Source organism: Sarcophilus harrisii, chromosome 6 (assembly GCF_902635505.1).
Source record: "Sarcophilus harrisii chromosome 6, mSarHar1.11, whole genome shotgun sequence".
Classification (NCBI taxonomy): domain Eukaryota; kingdom Metazoa; phylum Chordata; class Mammalia; order Dasyuromorphia; family Dasyuridae; genus Sarcophilus; species Sarcophilus harrisii.
In genome coordinates this window covers 16,555,721-16,571,258 of record NC_045431.1, presented here as the reverse complement: position 1 = coordinate 16,571,258, position 15,538 = coordinate 16,555,721, and the positions used below count along the sequence as shown (strand labels likewise).

At 41.5% G+C, this 15,538-nt stretch overlaps 1 long non-coding RNA gene across 1 annotated transcript; it reads left to right on the top strand.

Moving 5' to 3' along the window:
* Window positions 1-4,417: 4,417 nt before the first annotated feature.
* On the top strand, window positions 4,418-6,711 carry LOC116419927. The gene is made up of 3 exons (XR_004230252.1): window positions 4,418-4,660; window positions 5,186-5,258; window positions 6,351-6,711. It is a non-coding gene; the product is annotated as an uncharacterized LOC116419927 (long non-coding RNA).
* The last annotated feature ends 8,827 nt before the right edge of the window (window positions 6,712-15,538 follow it).

Below are 15,538 nucleotides of genomic sequence, written 5' to 3'. Positions count from 1 at the left end.
GAGGCTTTTAATAGCAAGTACCCCTGTTGAATTCAAAATATGAATGGGAAAAATAAGTTTATAACTTTTCTTGAATGTATCTATTGAATAAAATGAAGTTCACCCATACATTGTAGAAGAGTTCTGATCTTCTCTTTATGGCTGGAGTCCTTGGCAGAAAGAGAGATTGTTCCTTGGGATTCTATAGACTTCTTTGAGTAGTAATTGTGCTGGCAGGCTTCCTGGTCACAAAATCTCAGAAAGCCACAATTCTCAGAATGATCTAACAGGAAGCCTCACCCGGCTAGCAGAGGAAGCATAGGAAGGAAGGAAAGATGGTAGTGTCGGGGGAAGGGACAAGCTTCAGAGCTCTCAGTAGATAGAATAATAAACAAAATCACTCGGCTCAGTCTACACAGCCAAAATGAAGCAGGAAATTGGGTAACCAATTATCTGATTAATTCAGACAGCTTAGCTAGAAAAACTACATAATTTAGATCTCTCAAATGGTACAATTTAGGTGACATATCTTTGTGATTCCCTCTTTTCCCACTAAAGTGTAATTTGTAGCCTTAATTTGAAGATTAGGCAGCTGGATGGTATAATGGATAGAGTGCTGGGTCTGGAGTCAGAAAGAGTTGAGTTTACATTCAGCCTCAAATACTTATTAATTGTGTGAGCTTGGACAGGTCACTTAATCCTGTTTGCCTTTATTTTCTCATCTATAAAATGAGCTGGAAATGGAAATGGAAAATCACTCCAGTATCTTTGCCAACAAAATCCCTAACAGTCTGACCCCAAAGAGTCAGCCGTGCCTGAACAACAACAATAAAAATATTATTATCATAAGGACTAGTTGGCTGAACCACTGGAGTAAACACAGTATGATATATCTTTATTATTGGAAAAAAAATGCCTTTCAGAAATTAATCGTGGACCAAAGAATAACTGGGAATTCCTGATTCTCAAGGAATGTTTAATACTAGCTAATAATTTCCAGCATCTCTCTCAAAAAATTAGTTGAAATTATTTAGAGATTAGATAGGGCGATTGGATCTCTAGATCTTCCCTCTTTGTTCACATTTAATAATTATCCTTTGCAAAATGACAATCTGATCTGTTTTCATGGATTCAATGATGACCTTTCACTCTCAAATAACTATGTTTCTCCCTGTATGGTGGAAAGAGTATTCACCCTGGAGTTGAGAAGACCTGGATTGAAATTCTGCTTCCTTTATGTACTAGTTGTATGAGCAGGAGCAAATCACTTCATTTTTCTAATTCCCTGTTTCCTTATTTGTGAGATAGGAACAATAATCCCTGTATTCCCTCTCTTGTGATTGTTATTAGACTCAATTGAGATAACATATGGAAAGTGTGATATGGATGCTAGTTAGTAGAAGGTAAATTCCTGGTAAGTAGGATTATTTTTTCACTATTAATTATCTTATATTAATTGATATCTATATATCCAAAATGCAATTCATTGATGCTCTTCCTTCTGTTGAAAGCACTAGGATCTTTCCATTCCCCTTGGTTTGAAGTTGTGGAGTTAGTTTTGATTTTTCCATCTCCCATCCTGGGTCTTCTATCCAATCAGTTGGACTTACCCTATTGCTTCTGCCTCCGCAACTCATCTCTATTTCCTACTCTCTGCTCAGATGTCCACTACTTTAATTCAGGTCTTCATCACTTCCTGCCTTAATAGCATCCTAAAGGTCTCCCAGCTTTCAGTTTCTTTCTTCTCTAATCTACCCATGATACAATTGCTGAAATAATGTCCCTAAGATATGGGTCTTACCACCGTCATTCCTCAATTGTCTCTAAGATATTGTTTCTAAGATAACTCCAACAAGATAATGCCCAAAGTCCAATATTAAAGGCTCCTAATTGTCTGGAAGCAACTCACCTTTCCAGCCTTATTCTATGTCACTCTCCTTTCCATACCTGACATTCCAGCAAAATGGAACTATTTGCTTTTCCTGGAACTCACCATTCTTTCTTTCACCTCCAGCCATCCCCCCAGGCCTAGAATGCACTCATTCCCTTCTCATCTCTGCCTTTGAGAATCTTTACTCTCTGGAATGAGTAAAACCAGAACAGTGGACACAGTAACAGCAATATTATGTGATGATCAGCTGAGAATGACTTAGCTATTCTCAGCAATCCAATGATCGAAGACAATTGCAAAGGATTCATGATAGAAATATATACTCCAGGGAAAGAATTGATGTACTCTGTACGTGGATCATAGTATACTATTTTTCATTTTCTCTATTTTTGTGGCTTTTTCATAATGTGACTTATATAAATGTATATATATATATACATAATATACATATAACATACATATATATAACCTATATCAGTTTCTTTACTGTATCAGGGAGGAAGCAGGAAAGTAAGGGAAAGAATAAAAAAATTCCAAAAAATGAATGTTCAATATTACTTTTATATATAATTGGAAAAAATACATTATCCTAAGGGAAAAAAAAAACTACTTTCTCTCAAGATGCAGCTCAGGTATTACTTTCTCTAGGAACACCTTTTCTGATTCCTCCCTCCCTTCCTTCCTCTTCCCTCACTGCTCACCTTCATTTGATATTGCTTTTTCACTTTTTAAATACTCTTTATTATGATTATGATATTGTACACATTATCACTCTCTCCAAATAAATCAATCCCTCTGCACAAGCAGAGGGAGCTGACTCCTGATTGGCTGAGAGAATGCTGTCTGTGACACTGTGTACTTGCTGGAAGGAAGTCTTATCTTAGGTGATACCAGAACCTTTGGAGAGATAGCCATGGGCTTGAAGACTGCCTGAAAGGCAATTGAGAAAGACTTTAAATAGTAAATAGGAGTTCATCAGTTGTAGACATTTTTTGAGAGCCGACGTCAACATGTTTCTTGATCTCTAGGGCTTGCAATTCTGAAGACTAATGAAGGAAGACTTTCTCTGGATAAGAATATTCTCTTTCTCTTGTTTTGAGCTGAAACTTTGTCATATTCATTTTTGAAGTGCTCATTTGTTCTTGTATATTCTCTGGGATATTCTAATCTATAAAACTTCTCCAATTTCTGTTTGCTAATTTGCTTAGATAAGTGGATTTATTCAACATTCACTATTTCACTATTCTTTTATATACCTAGTATTTGGTAGTGACTTTTGCCTTAAAAAGGATCAGGGAAGAGGCCTTATTCTGAACCAATTATATCTGCAGACCAATATTAAAGGGATAGCAGATAGATATGTTATGTTTGCATATACATAAGTATATGACTATATATATATATATATATATATATATATGTATATACACATGCTATTTCATTTCCCCTACAAGTATTTACAAATACTAATTGATAGATACATTTGAATCTGACCTCCTCTTTCTCTGATATAATTTGAACTTGAATCTAATGAAGGGACAGATTCAATTTGTTTTGATCCTCAATATCTAACAAAATGTTTAATGTGGATTAAGTGTCTAATAAATAGTTGCAAAATTTGAATTTAAAATAAAATATTTTTATGGCATAATTATCAACACATGATATCACAATTCATCTTATGTAGGACATTCTTTAAATTAAAATTTGTATAAAATCCCTCCTTATTGCCATTTAATACTTTATCTATGGATCTCTTAAGTTTTTTTTTTTAAATCCCAAATGAGTGAAAGTTCTTTCAGACATACCTGAAGCAAGAACAGTAACATTTAGAGGAAACACTTGAAGAAACTCTAGTCTACAACAGAAAAAGGGAGTCATCTTCCTGCAAAGTGGGGATAATGTAAAGAAGTGAATACATGCAACATCTTTTCTTCCCTTTGGGTCAGTTGGATGGTACAATTGGGGACAATATATTTTTGTGACTCTTCCTTCCTACTAAATCACCTAGTCTTATTTGATCAATAAAGTTAGTAAAGAGTTGCCTAGGTCTAATTGCAAATTTCACTTTCCTATGTAACAGGGAAGACCAAATTCTCCATCTAGTCACTTCTTCCTTTTGAACCTCCAAAGAAAAGCTCAGGAGAATAGGAATTGGTAGAGGTCGCCATCTTGGAATCTAAGCCAGGCAGAGTACCTTCTTCTGGAGCATCTCCTTGCACTTCTGCTTTAAGGCAGGTAAAGAATGTAATATACTTTCCCTCATCTGAATCTCTCAACAACTGTGTAGAGGACAGTCCATTTTATAAAGCAGAAAAGTGAGAAATTCAGAGAACTTAAATGATTTGATTACTGTCCCCCATCTAGAAAGGATCAAAATCAAAGTTTTAAGCCAAGTTTCCTTTGTCCAGGAAGTGTACATTTCCCATCTCACTTCATTAGGCTAAAAAAAATTCTGTTCAATCAGCTTCAGTTATCTGATGCTACAACTCTTTCCCCTTTGGTCAGGAAACATTTTGAAGTTGAATCATATCCTAATAACTGCAGCCTGTGTCAGGGCTGGAGAGCTGGTGATGAGCTAGTTACTGGTCAGGACGCCAAGCCATAGCCTCAGAGAAATGTAGGAGGAGGCTAAAGAAAACTCTAGATTTCCTCTTGTGTTGGAGAGAACTGAGAGATACCCTCAAGAACATTGTAGATCAAGACCCTCCCCTCCACTTATAAAACTTCTACATCCAGACTCCAACATCTAGAGATTAGTAGAATGGGAACCCCATTTCTAGAACCTAGGTGAGTTTCCCATATGAGCCCCCTGGGTTAGGAATATCTCACAGACACAGAGAAGGGATGTCTTGCCCTTTCTCTTGGTCCCTAGGACTGTCCTAGAAGTAGGGAGGGTGTTGAAATAGGAGAAAGAACTGTCCAAAAGGGGCAGGAGAAGGGAGGCTTGTGGCCAGTCTATGCCAGAAAAAGGAGTCGCCTTCATGCAAAGTGGGGATAATGTAGAGAACTGAATAGAGAATCGCACAACATTTTTCTTCCCCTTGGGTCAGTTAGATGACACAGGTGGGGACAAGAATCCTGCTTGACATATTTAATAGCTGTGTGACCCAGAGTAAATAAATCACTTAATCTTTCTCAGCATGAGTTTCCTTGTCTATAAAATGGCAACAATAATAGCACCTGCCTTCCAGGGTTGTTTGTAAAGATCAAATGTGATAATATATGTACAATTTTTACAAGCCTTAAAGCAGTCTTTGGATTAGTGCTTATTATTATCTTGACTACTAGTCCTAACTTGTCCCTGTTTTATAGATGGAGAAACCAAAGGCCGGAAGAGTCAAGCCATTTGTCCACAATCACATGATCCCGGGTCTCCACACTCCAGGTACGATACTCTTTGCAGCCCATTGCTTCTCTGGGTCACCGACTGGCTGTAGTTGTGGCAACTGTGCAGTAGCTGTGGCAACATCTTAGGTTACTCCACTTCTCTGTCACAGGAGGGATTTACAATCTCTCTGGTCGCTCTCAATTCTAATAGTTGTGACTGGACAATATTAATCCTCTGAACTTCCGGAAAATTTTTTTTCTTTAACTATGGGGTTTATTTATGAATTATACTTGACCTCAGAAAAATCTTCAGTTTTCTCCTAGTCCCATGTCTAAGTCAGAATATTTACAACTGTCTCTCTATTTCCTCTTTGACTAAATATTTAAATTGGATTTCAACTTTTCCTCTTCAAACTTTCTAAATAAAAATAAATCCTGCACTCTGGACTGTGTCTACAATTTCCCGTTTATTTAAGGAGTTCCATTTAGTCCGTACGACACGAGTGCCAATAAAGTAGAGTCTTGGCAAATTCATCTGCTGAGTTCAGGTAAACTCGATTAGGCCACGTGGACTTTTCCAAGACCAAAATTCATCCTTTTCTTCAGGAGCAGGACATTTTAAGCAAAATCAGGACTTGGGATCCAATTTCCCTTGACTGGTAGATTGGCCCGTGAGTCATTCGGTCCCTTGGTAAATAAGACGCTTGTTCTCAAGCAATTCCCTTCTGTGAGACAAAGCAGAAAATTTGGTCCCTGTGGTTCCCTCCAGCTAAAGGGCTCGGGAGGCACGCACAAGATATGCTTTCAGATACAAGGGGCTGTGAACAAGATCTACTGTAAGATATGATCAAGTGTGTACTTTTTAACTAATGCTGAAAAAATGTAGCTAGATTACCGCCTGGAGTGACTGTCAGCTTGCTGGAGTTCTGGAAGCTAATGGAGCAGAATCCATGTGCTGGATTCTTTTAGGTTTTCAGAAAATCCCATTCTTCTTGCCAGTTTCCCCTTTTCATCAAGAGAGAATTCTAGCAAACTCTATTTTGTAAGGTTTGCAAAAAAGCTTGTTCCCCAAACTCTAGGAAATAAAAAAGTGGAGCCTTTTCTCTGCCCTCTCTCCCTCAGCCCTCTTCTCTTCTCCCGCTTTTGCCAGATACCTCCAAAGCTTGCCAAGAGCCACCCAGGAACAGATTTCTTCATTTATCTGTCACATCTGCTCCTGACTCCTACTCCCTGGTACTCTCTCCAAGTGAACTGCTTACCACAAAACCATTTGGGACAACAGGGACCATAGAGCTGATCCATATTGCTCCGATAACTTAGATTGGTTCACTTAATTTTTCAAGTACGGTGAGTACTACCCCAAATCTATATAACTGATGCAATTATCTCCGACTCCGTTAATCCCGAGTCCTGCTCTTGATTTCAAGTCAGATAAATCAAGTTTTTGCCCTTTATTCATTTTAAATAATTGACTTAGAAATCAGACAAGCAGGATGGTTTTAAAAGCTAGAGGTTCATCTTAGGATAAAACCAAAAAGAGGAACAAACTGTACATAACAGAGATCTGTACTTTCATGCACAAATCTCTTTTGTAAGGTATATATATACCACATATATATATATACATATATATGTGTGTGTGTGTGTGTGCAAATGTTTATTTTATTTGGTATCAGCAAAGTTCCTAATAAAAATAACAACAAATGTCAATGATATTTGTCCACAAATGCTTCAGGGAAAGTCTAGATTTTCAGAAAAGTCAAAAGTCTGAGGCTGAATTAATACCTCAATAGTTGACTGACATGTGACTATAACCATCTCTGAGTCTGAATTTCTCCATTTCCAAAACAAGGAGTAATAATCGTTCTAGTTGTCCTATTTTTGCCAAATGCTTTGAAATTTTATCTGAACAAATGTATCAATACCCTTTCCAAGCCAGTTTGGGAACACTGAAGAAAAGACAACAATATTCTAGAAAAAAATCTCAGTGGCAAAATCAACACCAAGCCATCCATCCTATTCTGCCGGCCATCATAACTGGTAACCCAAGAAAAGGAAATTTTCCTTGGAGAGGGAAAGTAAAACCGCTGGTGATCTCAACTTTGTTCTCATTGAGGCATTATTGCCTCATTGAGAAGCATTATGGCATAAACAGGGAATGTGGAGGTGTTTTGTATTATGTCCCGACATATGCACACATCCTGGTTAAAAAGATAACCTTTTAAAATTTTTTAAAAAATGAAAAGCACACAAATATACAGTTAACCTTTAAGCAGCTGTAATGTAGCCCTGGCTTTGTGAGAATCTAATTCATCCTAAGAGATACAACTCTGAGCACAGCAGAGGCACAGAAGGGGAAGGGGGTGGACTCCTATTAAAAATGCATTGCATATTCTATACCATCCAATCCAAGGAATATTTATTCATTCGTTTTGTATACAAGGCACTGAGCCAGCTCCGAGGTTGTAAGGCAAAACAAAATTCTTCATGGAAAGGGGTTTTTCCAGCAGCGAGGCCATTCAGAACTTAGACCTGGAGACAGGAAGACCTCAATTCAAATGCTTCATCAAACAGCATCTTTGTCTGCCTCAGTTTCCACTTTTACAAAATAGGGATAAACCTGCTTCTCGGGTGTGTTTTTGAGCTGATAAATAAATATTTGCAAAGCTTTTGTAAACTTGAAGCACTATGTAAAGGCTAGCTATTATTATTATTTATTATTATGACACATCCTCCTGGATAATTACAAAAAGGGTGGCAATTTACCTAGTATGACATCATGTCTGCAATAAACATTTATTACCTTTGTTGATATAAGGAGTGGCCCGGCACCCTTAGCTCTGGGTCTTTGTGGATCGGATTCAATAATAAGGTTACTTGATCCAACTCAGACATTTGCTAGCTGTGTGATCCTGGGTAAGTCTGGCAGTGCTGGGCAAGTTCTCTGTGGTTCTGGGGGAGCAGGTTGCACCTCCTTCTCCATAGCACGGGCTGCATTCCTCCTCAGCTCTTCCATCCTTGGAGGAATGATTTTCCCCCAAAATGGAGGAAAAGGGAAGTACCTAAGAAGGCCCCATCTCCTAAGCCCATCCCAGCTCCTCAGATCCTCTCCTAGTCAAAGCTGCCACCGCTCCCTAGAAAGATGCAGGGCAAAAGTATAAATGAACAATTCTCTTTCTGCAGCTCAGCCCACTCTGGCCTCACATCCCAGCCAGACAATTTCTCTGATGAAAATTAAGCTTTAATTATAAAAATATATATTTCTCTTTCACCTTAAGCTGCTTTACCTTTTGTTTCTCACTCTGTCCTGTTGGAATATTGAAATCTAGAGCAATAAATGCAAGAGTTAATTAAGTTTATCATATTTAAAAGATAAGAGGAAGCAGGAAATGTATTCTTAAGAAACAGAAATTGGGAGAAAGGCTTTTTCTCTTTCTCTGGAAGGAAGAAGTGGAGGGAGGGAAGGAGATTTCATGCATTGGTCTGAGCAAACTGAACAGGTCTCCCTACTCTTTCCCACTCCGGGCCTCCTGTGTGTGGTCCAGACCCAAAGCCCTCTGCTGCACATTAGCCTGGTTTTCTCTGCCCCTAGTTCCCTAGGAAAGATCCTGGCACGGCATTAAATCTCTAAGGCTGTGTCTCTTGCCAGAGCCCGTATGGGTATTCTTGATCCCCTGCCTGCTTCAGCTGCCCCTATTCCTTTTCTGGGAATGGTCGGCATGGGCTTGTCAGCCAGGTCAGGGGCAGAGGGAACTCATTATAGCCCTTCTGATTCAATAAAAAATAACCACCACTTATCAAGCACCCAGGGGCAGCTGGCCAGGGCAGTGGGCAAAGCGCTGGGCTTGGAGTCAGGGATATCCAAGTCTGGCCTGAGATGCCAGCTGTGTGACTCTGGGCAAGTCGCTGCACCCTGTTTGCCTGCGCTTCCTCCCGAGCTGGAGAAGGGAATGGCCAGCCCCTCCAGTATCATTACCAAGAAGCCCCCAAATCGGGTCTCAAAGAGCTGGACAACAACAACAGAATATCATTCCAGGGTCGTGTGATCTCCAACCAACCAGTGAATCTGGCTAATAGCTCCAGTTCTGTCACTAACTTGTCAGGTGACAGCAAGCAGCTTTATCTTTACCCAAAGCAGTAAGATTTCAGATGAAAAGGGCCCCGAGAGATGATCTCATTCAACCATCTCTTGCTTTTCAGGTAGGGAAACTGAGGCACAGAGAGACAAAGCAGCTTCCCGGAGCCCACACACGGGACCAGCCCCATTTGACCATAAAACCAGGGGCCTCTTTCCACTGCAGGATTTCTCTCTGCATCCTGATTTTCTCTTCTATCCAAGAAAAGGGGTTAGACTTAATGATTTTTCAGATCCCATGAGGCGTCCCTGTATGATTCACAATAAGGAGAGTCTTGCCACTAAACCATGCTGCCTCCTAATGGAACCAAAGCCCTGGATCCTGGTTCCCTTTAGGAAAAAGGCCCTAACTTGCATCCCTGACCCCACCGCCTGCCGCGGCCTGAGGAGATAACCTGACCTTTCCCAGTAGCCTAGGCCCAGGGACGAGTTTTTCCTGTGTTTCTCCATGTCGCCAAGCAGCTGTGTACATCCACACACCCAGACAATAAGGCTAACATCCTTCTCTGTTAAGCATTTGGCTTTTTTTCTCTTAAACATCCCTCAGCTCCAGCATGAGTCATACAAACTGTCTTTCTGATGCCATGACTCACAGGTAGCCTTTATTTAACAAAGGAGTTTCTAGGGGATTTGTTTTCCTTCCTAAGATAATCCTTAAAAAGACTTTTCTACTTAATAGTCCTCCAGGCTTCTTCTTCTGGGCAGGCCCCCCTCCAGTGGTCTAACATTGAAGCTCTGACTGATGGGTTGAGAGAGGGGGGCTACCCCCAGGCACGGAGAACCCAAGAGCTAGCTAGAAGGGGGATGAAATGGGAAGGTTTCTAAAGTACAAAAGGTAACCAAGGCTACAGAGAGCAGCTCCATGATCTCAGAGAGCCGCTGCTTGAACCCTAAGTAAACAAGAATCCTTTCTCCAATATTCCCATGCAAGAGTTTAACTAGTTCCTCCCTAGAGATCTCCATGGATAGAAAACTCACTCTTCCCAGAGAACCCACCGGACAGGTTTCATGGACAAGTTTAAGGACCCCGTCATTTCCTTAAACTTTCCGGTTTTCATTTATTTTTAAAAATGTGTCGTTCAGTTGTGTCCAACTCTTATGACCCCATTTAGGATTTTCTTGGCAAAGATATTGGAGCGGCTTGCTGTTTCCTGTTACAGCTCATTTTACAGATGAGGAAACTGAGGCAAATGGAATCACATGGCTAGTGTCAGAGGCTGTATTTGAACTCTGATCTTCCTGACTCTGAGCCCAGTGGACTGTCCACTGTTCCACCTAGCTGTCTTAAAAATAAACAACTAGATGAATGAATGAAGTAAGTCTGAGATGATCTCTAAGAGTTCCTCTCAATCTATGACTCTAAAATGCCCTTTGTTTCATGGAACTTTGCTCTTCCTCACTTGTACCCATTGCTTTTAAGACTGATCTGTAGGACAGTGCTAAGGAGACTGATTCTCCATCCATACGGAGCCTAATCAATACTTGATTGTTGCCACGCTGACCTCCTCTCCCTATGGCTCAAGTCTCTTCTTTTTCATGTTAAGCATCCCTAATGCCCTCAAGCGCTCCTCCTACAGCATGGCACCTGCACGGTACTGGTGACCCTTCTCTGGACCATTTGGGGCTTTGTGCCGTCCCAGTTTCTGGATGTGGGAACAGGCTCGGATACGGACTTCTCTGTCTGGCCAAGGCTCAGCGTCCCTCACATCCCACTTAGCCACCTTCTTGCCATCTGTCCTATTTGTGAACCCTGCAGACCAGTCCCAGAGCTCTGGAGACAGTCTCCTAGATGTGCAACACCTGCCGTGGAGCCCAGCCTGTCCTGACTGATCAGGGCAGCGACACAAGGTCCCAAAGGCCTTTCTTTCACTCATCTAGCCATCCATCAGGGCAATCTCACCATGGTCTTGCCTCCAGCAGCCTCCCCCAGCTATCCCTTCTTGCTCTGGAGACCTTAGTCAAAGCAAACCTGCCATTGCTATGAAAGGAGCACATCCATCAGGCCCCCTCCCAGACCACTCCCGGTCCCTGGGGCTTCCAGGACCAAAGCTCTGCTCTTTGGTCACCATCTTCTCTATGTTCATTTCTTACACCGGCCTCCAAAGCCCTCCACAGTTTTTTTTTTTTTTTTTCCAATTTACACTTCAGGCAGCCATGTTCCTGCCATATGAATCAATACCCCAACAGGCTCCTTTATTCATTGCCTCCCCAATCTGCCCTCTGCCACCTAGTGCCTTCATCTCACCTTTGTTCAAGCTTTTTGCCCTCGCCTAGCAACCCCCAAAGCAACCTTCACTCTCCCTAGCTATTCAACCTGTCCCTATCACCCAGCCTGCTTCTGCCACGGCCCCCCTCCTGCTCATTCATTTTTCATTAGAAACAAAAATGAGGGTGAGAATGGCAATAGCTAGCCTTGAGATGGCCCTGGAAGATTTGCGGAGCACTTTTCTTGCATTATTCCATTTGCTTTACCTTATCTGATCTTCACGATGACTCTGTGAGTTAGGTAATAGTGTTGACGCTCATTTTACAGATGAGGAACCTGAGGTAAGTAGGGGTTAAGAGTCTGCCCAGGGTTATCCAGCTAGTAAGCATCTAAGGTGCAATTTGAATCTAGGTCTTCTTGCAAGTCGGAAAGCCCAATGTTCTGTGCTACCTGTTCAATAAAGAAATATGGTGGTGAAGTGAAATTGGAAAAGTCAGGTTTGAATTCTGATTCTATCACCACCTAGCTCTATGGGCACCAAGAAGTTATTTTTAACTCTAAAAGACTATTTTCTCATCTCTAAAATGGGACTAATGATCCTACGACTAAAGCCCCTTAGCTTGTTCTGAGGAGGGGAATGCTTTGTAAGCTAAAATGCTATGGAAATGTGCATTATCACTTCCTTAAAAACCATTTAAATGTGGATTTTTGGGAAGTATGTCTCTCTTTTTCTGTCTCTCTCTGTCTCTCTTTGTCTCCCTCTGTCTCTTTCTCTCTGTCTCTCTGCCGCTGCCTCTTTTTCTCTCTCTCCCTCTGACTCTATCTCTATGTCTCTCTGTGTTTATCTTTTTTTTCTCTCCTTCTGTCTCTATCTCTCTGTCTCTCTCTCTCCTGTCTCTATCTCTCTGTCTCTCTTTTTCTCTTTCCCTCTCTGTCTCTCTCTGTCTCTGTCTCTTTTTCTCTCTCTCTCTCCCTGTCTCTATCTCTATGTCTCTCTTTGTCTCTTTTTCTTTCCTTCTGTTTCTATCTCTATCTCTTTTTTTCTCTCTCTCTCTCCTTCTGTCTCTATATCTCTTTGTCTCTGTATCTGTCCCTTAAATTCATACAATATTGGCTGACTGCACTTTTCATTTGGCCCTTCATGCTGTACCTTGCTAATCACTTTTAGTGTGTACAGGTACTAGTTATCTCCCCAGTGAGATTTCCATCCAGACCTGGCTCTCGTGCTTCTCCTCTGTTCCCTCACAGAGCCTGATGTTCACTAACACAGTTGTAGAGTCCAAGTTAGAGGGGACCTCCCCAATCCTCCTGTGTCACAGCTGTGCCCTCCCGCCTTGGTAAGTAGTCATGCAGATCCTACTTTAAGATCTCCAGTGATGGAAGCATTACTTCCTGGGGGACGCCCATTCCATTTTTTCCCCCAGATAACCCCACTATGAACATTTCCCCTCCATTAAGCTGCAGCCTCCCTCTCTGAAACTTCCATTTTCCTTTCCCAGTCTTGTCCTCCGAGTCAAACAAGAAAAATCGAATGTCCAATTCCCGATTCCTAATTCCACTTGGAAGACAGATGTGATACCTCTTCCTTCGCCCTCCAGTCTCATCTCCTTTGGCTTAAGTATTCCCAGGCCCTTTCCTATACACGAATGACGGCTGTTCATTGATTTATGGGCAGATTGCCCAGATCCTCTCAAAAGAACTCTTAGAATGTAGCCCTGAATTCCTTGTGTCGGGGGTAAGCAATCAATGCAATCCCACTGGTGAGGTAACTTAATTGGATCATGGGATTGGAAGGGATCCCTGATTTAAAACCACCTCCCTTACCTTCTGAGAGGCACGTAGGACTAGGAAGAAAATCCTGGACTGTAATATAATATTATGCTGAAGATTATAATCACAGGAAATGCAGTGTTAGGGTTTCCAAAGCAACCTTAATTCTTCCTCTGTCTCCCGGATGCATTACCCTGGGGTTTCACATTACAGGCTTTTGCCTCATACCCAAAATACAAAATACTTTGAAGGAGCTTCTAAAATGGAAGAGAAGGCAGACTTTTTAAAAGGCTCCTGGGAAAATTCAGCATTTAAAATGTGCCTAAGGAAGTAGGAAACAAGACAAATGTCCCTAAGTAGGAGCCAGAGGAGTTCTTGTACACACACACACACACACACACACACACACGTGAAATGAGACAGCTTGTATTTTTTCTTGGTGTAAAGAGCTAGGACAGAAGCCGCTCAGAAGCTTCTATATGCTTATTGACAAGCTGTGAGCTCCCGGTTCAAAGCCATGTTTTTTTAAGGAAGACAAAACCATCAGCCTGCGTTTATGGTTGGGTTTCGTTTGCCATTTAAATCCAAGGCAGTTTTTGAATTAAAAAAAAAAAGCCAGTTTTCTCACAGTTTAGCACATTGTACAATATTAACATTGGAAGGAATAACATAAGATTTTCATTTTATGGTAGAATATCTAAGATCAAGAATGAAAAAAGGGACTTGCCCTAGAGCCCAGAGTGGTGGTAAAGTGGCAGAAGTCCGGCTCACTGCCCCCCACTCACTGGCCCACCCTGTGGTTCCCAGTGCCACCCAATGGCAGGCAGGAGAGCACCACGATGCTCAATATTTCCCACAAATCTCAAACTGTTTGGGACGCGGGCTCAGGCTCTTTTGATCTTTCAAAACCTTCAAAGATTACTTTTACCTTGGGACAATCCTGTCTATTAGGCAGAATAGATTAAAACTTCACAATTAACCCAAATCAGCTAGAAAGCAACAAGATCTTTTGTGTTTTGTGGCCCCCTCTGACAATCTTAACCCCTTTCCAGAATGATTTTTTTCCAGAATGATTTTTTAAATGCACAGCTTAAAATATTACAAAGGATTACAGATGAAACCAGTTATATTGAAATGTAATTATCTGCAATAACAATAACAGACCAACCAGTTCCAGACCTCGGGTTAAGTGCTCCTGCCTGAAGAGATTTCCAGCTGTCCCCCTGCCACTTAGAGACCCTCCTGGGGTTGACAAGCTGCACCTGCTCTACTTGAGACCCTCCTTCTCAGATCCTTTGGATCGTGGTAACTAAATTGTAGTTTTAATGGTGAAATGGTAATTAACAATAATTCTTTGTGTGCAAAAACATTTTGTAGAAGATTTCATCAGAGAGATATGTTCCTGGAAGAGGAAGTAAGTGAGAGTGAGGGATGACAGCTAGCCCAATCCACTCCTGCCCGGGTACCCAGGGAGTGCCAAGAACCTAGGGGAAGGCCTCCAGGACATGGGTGGACTCACAGAACCACTGGCATGGAAAGGCTCCCTCCGAGTCTCTCTGCTGGAGCAGTCTTGTCGCCCTGGATGGTCGCTGCGATCACTGGCCCCTGCCTGCTGGAAGCTCCATTCCAAGGAAGGGCCCCCATGCACCCTTCATCCTCCTCCAGGTTCTCCTCCTGACCGTGTGCCTGTGGGAGCTCCTTTTCTCTCCCCTGCCCCTTCCAGATACCTTCAACGTGTCATCACCCTCCCATTAACAACAACGACGGCTAACGTGTTTAAGAGCTGTGGTGATGTGCCAGATACAGCACTCTGCACTTTAGAATTCTTATCTCATTTGATCCTCACCACAACCTGAGAGGTGGAAGCTCTCAGCATTTTCATCTTACAGATGAGGTCAAGCAGGTGCTAAGTGATTTGTCCAGTGCCATCAGCTAGTGAGTTTCTGAGGTTAAATTTGAACTCATGCCTTTTGATTCCAGGCTCAGAATTTTATCCACAAAGCTACCTAGGTGCACACATTTCTTTCTTTCTTTCTTTTTTTTTTTTTGAAGCTTTTTATTTTCAAAACATACGAAAAGATAATTTTTCACCATTGACCCTTGCACCTTGTGTTCCAATTCCCTTCCCTTTCCCCCACCCCCTCAATGGCAAGTAATCCAATATATGTTAAACATAGTAAAATAGACAGTCCATATTTCTTAATAAATGATCTTTGATTTGACTTGA